This window comes from Oncorhynchus mykiss, chromosome 3, assembly GCF_013265735.2.
Source record: "Oncorhynchus mykiss isolate Arlee chromosome 3, USDA_OmykA_1.1, whole genome shotgun sequence".
NCBI classification, from domain to species: domain Eukaryota; kingdom Metazoa; phylum Chordata; class Actinopteri; order Salmoniformes; family Salmonidae; genus Oncorhynchus; species Oncorhynchus mykiss.
The window spans coordinates 21456669-21472285 of NC_048567.1; the positions used below are offsets into that span (position 1 = coordinate 21456669).

Genomic DNA, 15617 nt, shown 5'->3' on the forward strand with positions numbered 1-15617 from the left:
TTTGTCAAAATTCTGCACTGCTGGAGCTGCCCCGGTCAACTGTAAGTGCAGTTATTGTGAAGTGGAAACGTCTAGGAGAAACAACCGCTCAGTGGTAGGCCTCACAAGCTAAAAAAAAACAGGACTGCCAAGTGCTGAAGCGCGTAAAAAAAGAATCTGTCCTCGGTTGCAACACTCACTGACAAGTTCCAAACTGTCTCTGGGCGCTACATCAGTACAATAACTGTTCATCAGGAGCTTCATTGGTTCCCATGCCCGAGCAGTCGCACACAAGCCTAAGATCACCATGTGCAATGCTAAGCGCCAGCTGGAGTGGCGTAACACTCGCCGCCATTGGATTCTGGAGTAGGGGAAATGTGTTGACAGGATGACAGGAGAACGCTACCTGCCCAAATGCATAGTGTCAACTGTAAAGTTTGGTGGAGGAGGAATAATAGTTGGGGGCTGTTTTTCACAGTTCCAGCTAGGCCCCTTAGTTCCAGTGAAGGGAAATCTTAACGCTACAGCGTAAAATTGCATTCTAGATGACTCTGCCCTACCAATTTTGTGGCAACAGTTTGGGGAATGCCTGTTCCTGTTTCAGCATGACAATGCCCCCATGCACAAAGCGAGGTCCATACAGAAATGGTTTGTCGAGATCAATGGGGAAGAACTTGATTGGCCTGCACAAAGCCCTGACCTCAACTCCATCTAACACCTTTGGGATGAATTTGAACACAGACTGAGCCAGGCCTAAATGCCCAACCTCACTAACGCTCATGGCTCAACGGAAGCAAGTCCCCGCAGCAATGTTCCAACATCTAGTGGAAAGCCTTCCCAGAAGAGTGGAGGCTATTATAGGAGCAAAAGGGGGGGGACCAACTCCATATTAATGCCCATGAGTTTGGAATGAGATGTTTGACAAGCAGCTGTCCACATACTTTTGGTCATGGAATATACATGGTGAATATCTATGGTGGGCTTTGTTATTTACCAGTTTGTGGAGCTCACAGAGCAAGCAAGCATCTGCTGAGATGGTTTGCATAAAAATGTCTCATGGCCATTATGAAGATAGAATAAAGCTCTCATTAGTAGAAATAAAGCTCTCATTAGTAGAAATAAACTATCATTAAGAATAACAGGTTAATAAAATAGATCAAATCAAGTATGTAAAACCAAAACTGACAGAAACTACATTTTTATTTAAATATAAAAGTAAAAAAACAGAAGTATTAACAGTTTCATTAGGACAATTTATCAGGCAGTTGGTCTGTTGTCTGGTTAGATTAATCAACCAATTTCCTTTACAGCTACAGCACTGATATGTAAAGAAATAACAACAGTTGTATTGTCATGTTGGTCCACATTCATATTTAGCAGCCGATTGTGGAAATTTTGACTGGCCTGAACATGTTAGTGTTGAAAAGAAAAATATTAAACTAATCAAGACTGACATAAGGGTATCAGAATGACAGATGAAAATATGAAGATAAACAATTAAATGACAGAAAATATGTACGTAAGTTTGAACAAAAGTTAAGCCCAGACTAACAAAAAGGTCAAGCCTCTTAGGTTAGAGTTCAAAGGTTGGACCACAAGGCTCAACCACATCTCATCTGACATAAGCCTAGCTAATGGAATCACCCTCATTGCAATATCATCTGTCTTTACAGTCAATTACACAAATTCCTTACAATGTGGCCAGACCTGTCAGTAACCTACACATCAGGGAGACAATAAAGCATAATCACAGGAAGTCTCAAGGTACATGTTACAGTACCAGTTCCTATGGCATTGAAAGTGGCATTTGAATCATTAAGTTGCACAACATAAAATCCCCTAAGAGCATATGTATGTGGAGCGTGTGGCAAATGTAGCTTAGCGGCGGTCCTGTGCTCATTTTAAGTAGTGCACAAAATACTAGAGGACTGTGTAGGCTGCTCCCCGTGTTGGGGTGGGAGATCTGGCACTATCCTAACCCCCTCACTTCTTGAAGAACTTATTGTTGAGAAGGAAGATTAGCAGGTTGACGTTGACTTTGGCCTTGTCGAACATCTTCATCACCGCCACTCCCTCGTACTGGAGCTGCAGCAGGTCCCTAAACACACATACACGTTTGAATACAGTTCTGAAATCCAAGATCTTTCAAAATAGGATCACTAAATAATTTACCATTGCAGCACATACAATATAGAGCACTGATTTCAGTGAGAGACTGGGATTTGCATCAATCACAGACCATAGGTTTGTATTGAAATGTCTGTTCTAGTTTCATTATACTACTCCCCAGACTCACCTGGTATTTGAGGGGGAACTTCTCCATGTCCACACCCATAAAGCGAGCCTGGAACGTGCCACCCTCATCACCGGGCACAATGTCAAAGATGACATTCTTAAACCTGAGGAGATATAATAATCAAATACATTTAATTTCTTGATGCCCTAGGTAACCATCCATGGTAATTTGGTAGGGTGGTGTGTGTGCACGTTCCTGCATACTCACTGTGTGACTGGCAGGTTCTCGATCTCCACAAGGAATCCTTTCTCATGTAAACGGGTAACAGTGTAGGTCAGAGTGGGATGCTTGCTCTTCTTCCCTTTGCTCTCTGCTGCCTTCTTTCCACTCACCTCACTGAGGAAGAAAGAAAGAGAGAGAGAGTGATAGAGAGCTCAGCACAGTAGCAGTGTAAAGCCATCTTCCAGTGTGGTCACACTCCCACATGTGTTTGTGTCTACCTGTGTTTGGCGGTGAGGTTACCCAGGCAGGTGGTGATGTACTTGCTGTAGAAGTCCACCTGTTAGCTGTGGAAGGAGGTCTTGCAGTGCAGGCTGCCAATGGTCTGTCTCGGGGGGGGGGGGGAGAGGTTTATCTGTAGTTGATTTGGTGTGATAACTTTACAATTAAAATGTCATTGTGTGTGTGCTGTGTAGTGTATGTTTCCATCTACCTTGGCTATGAGCTGTAGTATCTGTGTCTCAGAGTCAGGTGGGGTCAGGACCCCCAGGCTCTCCAGCCTCCTCAGGCTACGCTGGATCTTCTGCTTCTTCTCCTCCAGAGACAGGTTGCCGTCGGAAACGATCAACTGGTTCCTCTTCATCTTCTCAGGGGTGCGGGCGTCCCTTTGGGCACGGCAGTGCATCATCCACGCGTGCTGCACTTCCTGAGAGGAGAGGAATACACCAGTGGTTAACTACTACCAACTCCCTACGGAGAGATGAGAGTGTGAGGAAGAGGGCGTGTGGCAGCCCAGTGAAGAGCTGTGGAATATACCTGATCCTGAGAGGAAGAAGCTCTCCAGGCTGGGCTCGGATCAAGTCGACGATAAACTGTTTGGTACTGCAAAACACAACCACACAGAAACAAAACACACTTCAAGTTAGACATGCCATTTTCATGGTGTGATAGTCATACCTCACTGAAATGTTAAAAAGTTTAAGCCCCTACCTGAGGAGAATCCCCCTGGCGTCAGGGTGGTCGTCAGAGCCCCTGAAAACATCAAACTTGCTGGTGAGGTTGAGGGACATCTCCATCTTACTGTACTGGGCCAGGGTCTGCTCTTTCTGGGGCTCCGCAGCGCTCACAGCCCCCTCACCAACCAGAGCTTGGATAGTGGGCACCTTCCCCAGGTCAACAGTCAGCAATGGGTCAGACTGGTCGGGACACAGGGAGTCCTGGTGCTCCATCAGAAGCTACACACACACACACACAGGATCTACTCAAATGAAAAGGTTTGTTCCCAACCCACCTCCCCCAGAACCCATTAAAAACGAAAAGTTTCTATGCCTCTTTAGCTTATATGGCATCCAGACCTTGTGTGTGTTAAGGAGCTCACTGATGGAGATATAGATGACAGGCTTGTTGAGGATGACCATCTCAGAGTATTCAATGTTAAAATGCTCCTCTGGCGCCGACACATCACACGCAGCATGAAGGAACTTACTGCGGAAGATCTGCTTAAGAACCATTTAGCATGTATAGCCTAATTATAGTAATAAAGCTCTCCTCTAAAAAGGGGGTGGAGGATGCGCTAAAATGACGGGACGATTCACCGGAACTTGGAGTGCGTCAGGGTAATGTAGTCGTTGAGGGCGCGCAGGTGAGGGCTGTCACCGTGGAAGTGTTTGTGTGAGGCGGCATGCTGCAGGATGCGTGCGATGGAACCCAGGATGCAACGCTGCTCAGGGAGCAGTGAGGAGCCAGACGAGAACTCTACCACATCAAAACCATCCGGAGCCACAGCAGCTGGGTTGTAGCGGTAGTACACCAGGATCCCCACAATCTGACCACAAACTCTGAATTTTCAGCTCCAGAAAAAAAAAACTTGAAAGACAGCCTGATCAGAAACCACAACACCGAATTCTCTGAAGTAAAACCGATACCTACTAGGTTAACTTGACCTTAGCCTGTTCTAGTGAATAAATACGGGACTTCTCCGCCAATAAGATTGTCCAGTGGATTTTCTCAAATGATGAACATCGGAGCCTGCGTTGTTGGCAGTGCTTTACAAAAGAGAACAAATTATTGGACCTTGAATACATCCTTTAGATCATGCAGAAGAACGTGCAGAAAAACAATAACGTTCAAAAATACAATCACTCATATCTGGTCAATTTACTTAACCCATATATAGCAAATCTAAGCCAGCATGGTTTCGCTTTGACTGCTATACAAACTGTATTGCTTTGCGATGTTTTGCCATTGAAAGTTTCCTGTACAATATGGGCAAAGCTGAACTATTTGGCAAGGCAACTGTGTGATAATAATAATAAGTGCCTCGCATTGAAGAGGTATTTTATGTCTGTTGCATTTGCTGGCTATCAAGTTTTCCATTTAATCATGGAGGACTTCTACAGAACTGCAGGTAGAGTAAACTGAGGTCAGTTGACTGCCAGCAATGCTTTGTTAATCTCAAATGAATAAACCTAGGCAATATGATAAAAATAATACATCGCCTAATTCATCCTGCAGATTTTCAAAACGTCATTGGTGCTATAGATTGACACATATCCTGAAATTCAAAAGACCCTCTGGACCAAATGAAGGAGACTAAATTAATATAAAATATTTTCACAGCATAAACAGGCAGCTATTTAATATTGTAGCCAACACTTCCACCAAACCAAATAATTTTCAGAAACAGTCATTAAATTCAATGATTTTCCTTACTTTTTGGTCAGATGATCTGTGACTCCCATGGGGTTACAACTAAAACCGAATACATTGCTGCCCGTGTTGTCATGAAAAGCACTCTTCACTTGCGCATTTACTCTGTCTGCAATTATCTGCCAGGCTCCCTCTCTTGTTTTTGCGGTGGTGGATGTATTACTTTTTTTGGTAAATACACTACATATACACAAAAGTACAGTACCAATGTATAAAATCGAGCACACAGCCATGCAATCTCCATAAACAAACATTGGCAGTAGAATGGCCTTACTGAAGAGCTCAGACTTTCAAAGTGGCACCGTCATAAGATGCCACCTTTCCAGCAAGTCACTTAGTCAAATTTCTCCCCTGCTAGAGCTACCCCAGTCAACTGTTAATGCTGTTATTGTGAAGTTTAAGCGTCTAGGAGCAACAACGGCTAAGTCGGGAAGTGGTATGCCACACAAGCTCACAGAACAATCCTGCCCAAATGCATAGCGCCAACTGTAAAGTTCAGCGGAGGAGGAAGAATGGTCTGGGGCGGTTTTTCATGTTTCGGGCTAAGATCCTTAGTTCCAGTGAATTTAAATTCTTAACGCTACAGCGTACAATGACATTCTATACGATTCTGTGCTTCCAACTTTGTGGTAACAGTTCGGAGAAGGCTCTTTCATGTTTCAGAGTGACAATGTATGCCCCCGTGCACAAAGCAAGGTCCATGCAGAAAAGGTTTGTCGAGATCGGTGTGGAAGAACTTGACTGTCCTGCACAGAGCCCTGACCTCAACCCCATCGAACACCTTTAGGATGAATTGGAACGGCGACTGCGAGCCAAGCCCAATCGCCCAACATCAGTGCCCAACCTCACTAATGCTCGTGACTGAAATGGAAGCAAGTCCCAGCAGCAATGTTCCAACATCTAGTAGAAAGCCTTCCCAGAAGAGTGGAGGCTGTTATAGTAGCAAAGGGGACCAACTCCATATTAATGCCCAAGATTTTGTAATGAGATGTTTGACGAGCAGGTGTCCACATACTTTTGGTCATGTAGTGTATGTGAAGATATTCATTGTGACCCAATTGTTTCTTGTTTTAAACTAATCAAATATTGGGCTCGGTCTTTTGACTCCATATCTATCGTTTGTCTGTCATTGACACGAGGACCTTTTTGAATGTTGCGTGATTTATTCATTGAGTCTGGTCAGTAGTGTACCTTGTAAAGCTCATCCTCGCTGGCCTGAGGAAACTTCTCATGTAGAGAATCTCTCAGGACCTAGGCTGTGTAGCGCATCCCATATCTGTGGGAGGAAGGAGAACGCCTGAGTGTTGAACTCCCATCACAGAAACAAATCAAACTAAAACAATAAGTAGCCAAATCTGGTGAGAGGAAGACGTGAGCTGCCAACAGCTGTTTGATTAAGTTGCTGGTGATTCAAATGAATTGCACTGAGAATGAAAAGGAAGCTCTGCAGAGTGCATATGAAGGGCCTCTTACGGTAATTTATGCAGGTTGCTGGTGATTGCGTTGAGCAGGCGGTCTGTAACGTTCTTGAGGTTGACGATAGAGATGTACAGGCGACGCTGCTCTGCACTCACTTCATAGGGCAGGGAGCTAGGGAGAGGAGACAGAGTATGTTGCTGTGTGTGTATGCATTTATGTTTCTCAATGGACCTCTTGAAGCCAATCTGAGAGTGTGAGCGTACATATCTTTAAATACTTGTCATGAGCAAATCAAAATCAGTGCATTCAACTAAAGTAAGTAAATCAGTCTGCATAGTATATGTATTTCTTGCTTTATGCTGAACTCTTGTGGCCAAGCTAAAACTGTCTAGGCTCTCTATAGGAGAACCACCACGACACTACATTTGCTCATGGCTCAGTGCTGACCTCTTGTGGTTGGTCTGGGTCTGGTTGACCCAGCTCTTGTCGATCTCGCAGGGGTCCGTGCGGATGCTGAGGATGCAGTCCTGCAGCACCTCTCTAATGGCCAGCCCGAGGATCTCCTTCAACGCGGTCTGACCGCGGGCATGGCGGTAGAAACTCACAAACATCTTAATGACTGTGGGGTTCCCAGTCACCACCTGTATAGTGTGTGAATAGTGTGTGTACAATGACTTGATCTCATGGCACAGCGCGGGGGTGAAGAGCTGCAGCAGCAGGTAGGCCTCCCTGCAGTCGGAGCCGTAGTTGAACAGGGTGAAGATGACAGTCTCCATGAAGAGAGTCGTTTTATTCTGGGGCTTCAGGAAGATCAGCTGGGCCAGGTACAGAGGCTGAGTCTGGAGAACACACACTTAAATTAAGCAAGCCATTGCATAAAACTCAGCACAGGCCACATATGAAGGGGCCTGTCAGGTGGAAGTAGTAGGGGCTGTCCTTAGTCTTCAGTCATGGGCTCCAGTTGTCCCCTGAGTCCCAGTACATAGAGATTAGGGCTTATCACTACCTAGAAGATTGAAGGTAGATTCAGTGTTATGATGCTGCCAGGAGCAGCACCGCAGATACTGAGATGAGCGCGATGCAACATAGTATCTGCGGATGAGCAACGGTACACTCAGTCTGCTACAATGTGGCGGGACCAAAACAATGGAGATGTTCAGCCTCATGCTTCAACGCTCTTAGTTGTTGCTGAAATTGACCTGATATGACATTTACTGCGTCGCTGAGTCTACGGTTAATCCTGACCAATTATGAGCAGCTAATATGCTACTAAAGTGCATAGATCACAACCAGCATGAACACAAGTGAATCACGGTAGTGGGTACTGACCTCCCACAGATTTGGCCCAAGAGTAGGGTGGTGATTTCAGCCTGGTACACTCCAGCACATTCTTCCACCACGCTCCGCAGCGCCACCTCTGGCAGACGCAGGACTCGCAGCGTCTGGGACGTCTTGCCCTCCTCCACTGCCTGGTTCACGGCCACCAAGCCCAGGGACACTGGCCAGGGAAACACACACACAGTTAAGATAACGGTATACATTTTGTGATAATATGAATTACAACTGTTGTGAGGAAACCCATCAGCATAGAATTTCACCATGGCTTTAAAAACCCGATGTGAAGGTATTACGCCAACTCACTCTTCGGGGCTCTTTGAGTGTCGTGATTGGCTCTTCTCACTCCTTTCTGAATGTCAGCCAACCACAACTCTGCTCCTGGATTACGGCTCACCTGTGATAGGACAGGGCACAGCATTGAACAATGAACCACAAAATCTTGTTTAGATTCCCTGTTTTAAACTATTATGTCTTCCTGGATGACATACCTCAGCCTTCAACCTCCGGCCTCTGGTCAGTACGTCATGGTAGCGGCGAGCATTGAGTGTCGTCACCTCCTCAAGGCCACTAGAAGGCAGCAGCAGTGCAGCTAGAGCCTTCTGAAGGTCGCCTCGAGACAGGGCCTGGTTAATCAGCCAGATGGCGAGGATCTCTGTGGACAAACAGGAAGCAGATCCAGTCAAATACAAGGTGTTCCTCTGGTTTTAGAATCAAATAGCACCCAACAAAATATTTCTGTCAATGGACCTAAACCCAGTGTTTCTGGGAGTTGGTGTTCAGTTCTCCAACGTACGGTCATGCTCTTCCTGTGCTGCTGCGTTTACAGAGTTCGGTCCTCTCTGGAGATTGTTCCACGTCAGCAGAGCTCTCACAGCCTTCCTCCTCTGATCACCCAGCTCCTCAAAGTACCTGAGGCAAATGGCAAAGGAGTTAGTTCAAGTATACAGATCTGCACCCAGGCTACAGAGACAACTGAGAATTGTCAGGAGAGTGGTACTGGAAACCCACCTCTGGACCAAGCTGTCGTCAATATCGGCCAGACCGGCTGCAGGGCTGACCAGCGTGGCACAGAAGGCTCCCACATCTTTGGCCTCCACTGCCTAGTTGATAAGAGCCACCGCCGAGAGTATCTCCACTGCTACGTACAGCTCCTCCTGCTGCAGGTCCCCCTGCAGGCACAGAGGACCATATTCACTACAGTCAGTTTACATACAACAAAATTATTCAATTTCGGTAACCTGGTAATTTCCCCCTATATTGTTTATATTACTATTCATTTTTTTTTACCAAAATGTTAATGGAACACAGTCTTGTTTACAGACAAGACAAAGTTGCAGAGAAAAGGAGTTGAGTGAGATGCCCTCAGGGTCCATGAGGGCACGAACAGTCTGCCTGGGCTCCCCAAGACGCAGGTTCTCGTTGATAGATCTTACAGCTTTCTGCACTGAATAAACACACACATTTTGTTTGGATGGATCTACAATGGAACATTGGGACTGCAAAGGACAGGGCATTAATATATTTAAGCACACATGCAGCAACTCAAGAGTCACTGGAATTGATATAGTGCATGCCCCTTGTGATAAGAACTGACTACGATACAGTATTTAGTTGAGTGTGTACTGACTTGTCTGGTTGCTCTGGGCCTCCTCGTTAGCCACAACACCTCCTTCTGCAGCTCATCTCGCTCCAGAGGGTCCACACAGCCCAGGTCCTGCCACATGTCAGAGACTAAAGGCCAGGGGGTCACAGTGTCTCTGTGTGCGGTGTTAATGTGCAGTTTCTCACCAGGGCATTCTGTTCACGGTCAGTGGCCAGTTGCTCCAGGTACCATGGCCTCTCTGGAGGCCCCTCAGGGCCAGACAGGGGACCTGGAGGGCTGCCAGGATGGCCAGAGTCCCCACAATCCAGGGCCTCGTCCACCTGCTCTATGGCCGCACGCACTGCATACACAGTGACAAAATATTTGGTTTAATTTTTATTCATCTTCTTATTTATCTGTTTGATGGGTAAGTCAACTCACCATTTACTTTGTCAATGTTCTCTTGAATCTCACTTTGGGTCAGGTGTTCCTCATAGATATCCTTCTCCTCTGAACAGTTACACTAGAAATTCAGTACACATGATTACTATCCTGACACCAACAGAAACTCTGTACCAGGGATACGGCTATAAATGCATTTTTAAATTATCATATTAATTCAGTCTGTTAGTCACCTTGGTGTAGGCGAAAGCTGCCTTCTGTGCCCGTGCCATCTCCTGGTAGACTGGCATCAGGTGCTCCTGCAGGTTGGTGAGCATGGCGCTGGGGTTCCGCAGGGCCTGGGCAATGACCTCCACGTGCCCCCTCTCCACCGCCTCGTTGATCGCTATAACTGCAGCATGGACTGGAGGGAGAGAGAAGGGAGCTAGAGGCAACATTTTGATAAACTATTCAAGGACAGTGAAAACATTAACTCTTAGATGACAGTCGATGACCGAGGAACTTCAATAGTATCCGATGTGTCTCTTGGCGTTTCAATTTTGAAATCCCATCCATATCAGTTTAAGTAGAGAGTAATAGTAGAGAGAAAACAAACACATTTTGGGCGAATTCATATTTTAACTTGAAATAAGGTGTATTTTCTACATCTGAAAACATCAAAGCAAAACATCTGTGCCTCTACTTACTAGCAGCCTCATCCACTTATCTCATTGGCTAAGATTCCCCTAATCTTGCTAAAGGCTGGCATCTGGATGCCATATCTCCTCTGGAGAATAAATATTACCCCAAAAACACAGGAATGAGAGAGGAATATTAATATTATATTTTCCCCTTATCCCAGTTGTGATTGAATAGTAAGAGGCTACTGGGACTCTACCTGTAGATTTGACCTTGCCACAGAGGTCATGGATCTGAGGGGCCAAACATAGTCGGAAAAGGTAGAGGCTGAGAGCACAGATACAGTACACAGTTCTGGGGATGTTCTTCTTATCATAGATGTCAGTCGTCTCTGGGTGGAACATCTGAAACAACAAGGACAGGTTAGGTGTAGTTCAGGTGTAACAGTAAACAAGATTGCTACTGTTATATGTGAGGACAGGCCTAATAAAGAGTTTATTTCTCCCTTTAATTTACAGTTGGCAGTCCGATCTCCGCCATCGCACTGCGCCAATGGTTGATGTTGTCCATGTGGCGGAACTGCAATCCCATACCCTGAGGGAGAAAGATATGATCCGTTGGAGAAATCTCCATTATGACACCTCTGATATTCAGCTACACTATTCAATGCCTTTGAAATAGAGTATTATGCTTGCTCAGCACAAATTCAAATCTCAGCTCTAAAGGAGTTGGGTTCCAGTCATGTGAAAAGACTACATTAGAGCAGAAAAGCAGGTACTGGGAAAAATAGGTAGTTCTAAAGGGTCAAGAAGGTAAACAAGGGGCTGAGTGTTATTTTTCAGAGAAAAATAAATGACAAGACTGTCAAAAAAGGTCCAAAAGAAAGTTACTGAGCAGGAAACTCAGTCTTTCTTAGTGAGAGGCATTTCAGTAAAACCATAGGGCTGTGAATAATAGAGCAGACCTTGAAGCGTTCCTGGTCCAGGTCATAGATCTTTTTGAGGGGGAGTATCTTGGGGGTGAAACAGTGGCCTAGCTTGGCCAGCAGCACCCCGTTCCTCAGCCCTTCCTCCTGCTCAGTCGGGGCAGGCAGCTCCTCATGGAGACAAGCTTCCATCCACCTGTAAAGAGAGAACATACTAATCTAGTCTAATGTTAACTTACTAGGGAATATTAATGCAATATATTTCCAAGTATTGCATGTGATGTGTTGAAACATATAGAGCAATCAGAATTAATGACAGAGATAGTTGCTTTTGCAATTTCCTGTAGAAAGAGAATTGGCCAATGCACTTCAAAAGCGAGTTAGCTATCCATGATAGGGTGAAGTGATACAGTCTGAAGTACAAGTCAGTTATTGTCTGAAACCAACTGAAAATACAGTTTCAAATGTTCTTACCTTTTAGCCTCTTCCAAACGGCACAGGTATTGATAGGCAACCTTCTGGATGCGTTGTTCATCCATCTCCTCAGCTGTCAACCGCTCATCTATAACAACATGTCAAAAATCATATAACTTTATACAACGTACCATCTAGATGTCTAACCTAACTAAATACCCGAGTTGACATGAACTTGACCCAAGTTAACCTTGACAAGTTAGCTAACGTTATATTAGGAGACTTGCAAGTTAACTAGCTATAACGTTACAGTAAGCCTTTAACGTTAAGGTTAGATCATTCGCTAACGTTAACTATAGATCACACGTAACTTAGCCACCCACCTAAACCAGGCAAAACAACAGTTTACTATTTACTGTCTAACAAACTTTGGTTAATTAGGTTGCAAGGTCGCTTAACTTACAGCCCCCTGAACCCGGTTTGTGTGCCCGAATCTCCCATTTCTTTGACTTGTTCCCAGACGACATATTACTGGCACATTCTCTCAAAACGCTAGCTATATTTTCTGGTCTCAAGTTATCGATATGATTTCCGCATGTGGATAGTGTTTCACTTAAATGGTTGATCCTGTTTCCATTCTATTCTAGTAATTTAAAAAAATACACTATCATTCCCTCCTCTCCTACTGCCTCAACTGCAGTACAGACACATGTTTCTGTTAATGGTTCCATCAAGTTTGAACTTTGAATATCCCGCCATTCATTGGCTAATCAGAAGCCGTTCTGATTGGCCAATACAGGTGGTCACTTTGTATTGTGGTACATGAAGTGTATTTTAGAAACGTTCGAACACACGTGATTTTTTTTAATTTTTTTTTTACCTGTACTTAACTAGGCATGTCAGTTAAGAACAAATTCTTAATAGTGATGGGCATTTTCAGTGAGCCGGCTCGTTCGGCTCAGCTCACCAAAAAGAGCCGGCTCTTTTGGCTCCCAAACGGCTTTTTAAAATAATTTTTTAAAATATTTTTTCAAAACAGTTTGCGATAGTTTGAGTATGATTGGTGTTAAAACAATTCTAATTAAATTGTAAAATTAAATGTTGGAGTGGCTCCTCCAAATAGGATCGGACCTGCATTATGACATCTGCTGAGAGATTCCTTCGTGCTGTATCCCCAGTTGCTCGCTCGTCAAACAGCATCCAAACAGCAGACGTTTGTGGCACTACTGCTGGTGCTTCTGCTCCATCTGATCCCTCTTCTTCCTGTTGCCCTGGTGCCTGAGCCTGCTGACTGCTGGGGCTGTCCCTCCCTGCTGCTGAGGTTATTCTTTGAAGAGCCTCATCAATCGCTCTGGCATCACTGAAGGCTAACTTCTTAAACCTGGGGTCAAGTGCAGTGGTTTCTGATAGCACGTGATTATATTCCATTCTGTGGAACTTTCTGTCCATTGATGAACATAGGATGTCCATCAACTCTGTCACATGTCCTGTGGTAACATTTGCTTCTCTCTGGCGGCTGGCTGTGATTTTCTGCAGACCCTTATACAGGAATATTATTTTTGAGGCTGTCACATAGCTGAAAAGAGAGAACAGTAACTTATTAGTTCAGGTTCATGTTTTGTCTACTGATACTACATTCTCATCTACTCCTCATATACATACAGTGCCTTGCGAAAGTATTCGGCCCCCTTGAACTTTGCGACCTTTTGCCACATTTCAGGCTTCAAACGTAAAGATATAAAACTGTATTTTTTGGTGAAGAATCAACAACAAGTGGGACACAATCATGAAGTGGAACGACATTTATTGGATATTTCAAACTTTTTTAACAAATCAAAAACTGAAAAATTGGCCGTGCAAAATTATTCAGCCCCCTTAAGTTAATACTTTGTAGCGCCACCTTTTGCTGCGATTACAGCTGTAAGTCGCTTGGGGTATGTCTCTATCAGTTTTGCACATCGAGAGACTGACATTTTTTCCCATTCCTCCTTGCAAAATAGCTCGAGCTCAGTGAGGTTGGATGGAGAGCATTTGTGAACAGCAGTTTTCAGTTCTTTCCACAGATTCTCGATTAGATTCAGGTCTGGACTTTGACTTGGCCATTCTAACACCTGGATATGTTTATTTTTGAACCAATCCATTGTAGATTTTGCTTTATGTTTTGGATCATTGTCTTGTTGGAAGACAAATCTCCGTCCCAGTCTCAGGTCTTTTGCAGACTCCATCAGGTTTTCTTCCAGAATGGTCCTGTATTTGGCTCCATCCATCTTCCCACCAATTTTAACCATCTTCCCTGTCCCTGCTGAAGAAAAGCAGGCCCAAACCATGATGCTGCCACCACCATGTTTGACAGTGGGGATGGTGTATTCAGCTGTGTTGCTTTTATGCCAAACATAACGTTTTGCATTGTTGCCAAAAAGTTCAATTTTGGTTTCATCTGACCAGAGCACCTTCTTCCACATGTTTGGTGTGTCTCCCAGGTGGCTTGTGGCAAACTTTAAACGACACTTTTTATGGATATCTTTAAGAAATGGCTTTCTTCTTGCCACTCTTCCATAAAGGCCAGATTTGTGCAATATACGACTGATTGTTGTCCTATGGACAGAGTCTCCCACCTCAGCTGTAGATCTCTGCAGTTCATCCAGAGTGATCATGGGCCTCTTGGCTGCATCTCTGATCAGTCTTCTCCTTGTATGAGCTGAAAGTTTAGAGGGACGGCCAGGTCTTGGTAGATTTGCAGTGGTCTGATACTCCTTCCATTTCAATATTATCGCTTTCACAGTGCTCCTTGGGATGTGTAAAGCTTGAGAAATCTTTTTGTATCCAAATCCGGCTTTAAACTTCTTCACAACAGTATCTCGGACCTGCCTGGTGTGTTCCTTGTTCTTCATGATGCTCTCTGCGCTTTTGACGGACCTCTGAGACTATCACAGTGCAGGTGCATTTATACGGAGACTTGATTACACACAGGTGGATTGTATTTATCATCATTAGTCATTTAGGTCAACATTGGATCATTCAGAGATCCTCACTGAACTTCTGGAGAGAGTTTGCTGCACTGAAAGTAAAGGGGCTGAATAATTTTGCACGCCCAATTTTTCAGTTTTTGATTTGTTAAAAAAGTTTGAAATATCCAATAAATGTCGTTCCACTTCATGATTGTGTTCCACTTGTTGTTGATTCTTCACAAAAAAATACAGTTTTATATCTTTATGTTTGAAGCCTGAAATGTGGCAAAAGGTCGCAAAGTTCAAGGGGGCCGAATACTTTCGCAAGGCACTGTACATAATACTGGATTAAATAATGATGAAGTAATAACTGCTTACCCCTCTCCACTGATCTCCCCAGTGACCTGCTCAAAGGGTTCCAGGACTGCACACCTCCTCCACCTCCCATTCCTCTTGGGTCAGAGCATCAACAGGTGCATTGACAATGGCCAGGGTAGAGATGATGGCATCCTTTGACTCAAGAAACCACTTCAACATATAAAATGTTGAATTCCACCTTGTAGTGCAGTCTTATTTAGGCCTCAGCTCAGGCATCCCCATCTGGCGTTGTGTCTACTTTAGTTTTTCAGCACCTACTGTGCTCCTGTGGAAGTATTCCACAGCTGCTTTCACTTTGTTCACAGTGGGCTTCATCACCTTCAGAGCATCTCTTACTATCAGGTTGATTGTGTGGGCAAGACATGGATGATGGGTTCCATTTAACATTTTCATGGCTGTGGTTATGTTAGACACACCACTTTTCCATCTACTTGCCATTCTCTGGCCACT

General features: G+C 44.5%; 1 pseudogene; it reads right to left on the reverse strand.

Annotated features, from left to right (window-relative positions):
* Positions 1-1161: 1161 nt before the first annotated feature.
* Positions 1162-12559, reverse strand: LOC110503879 (annotated as a pseudogene).
* Positions 12560-15617: the final 3058 nt, after the last annotated feature.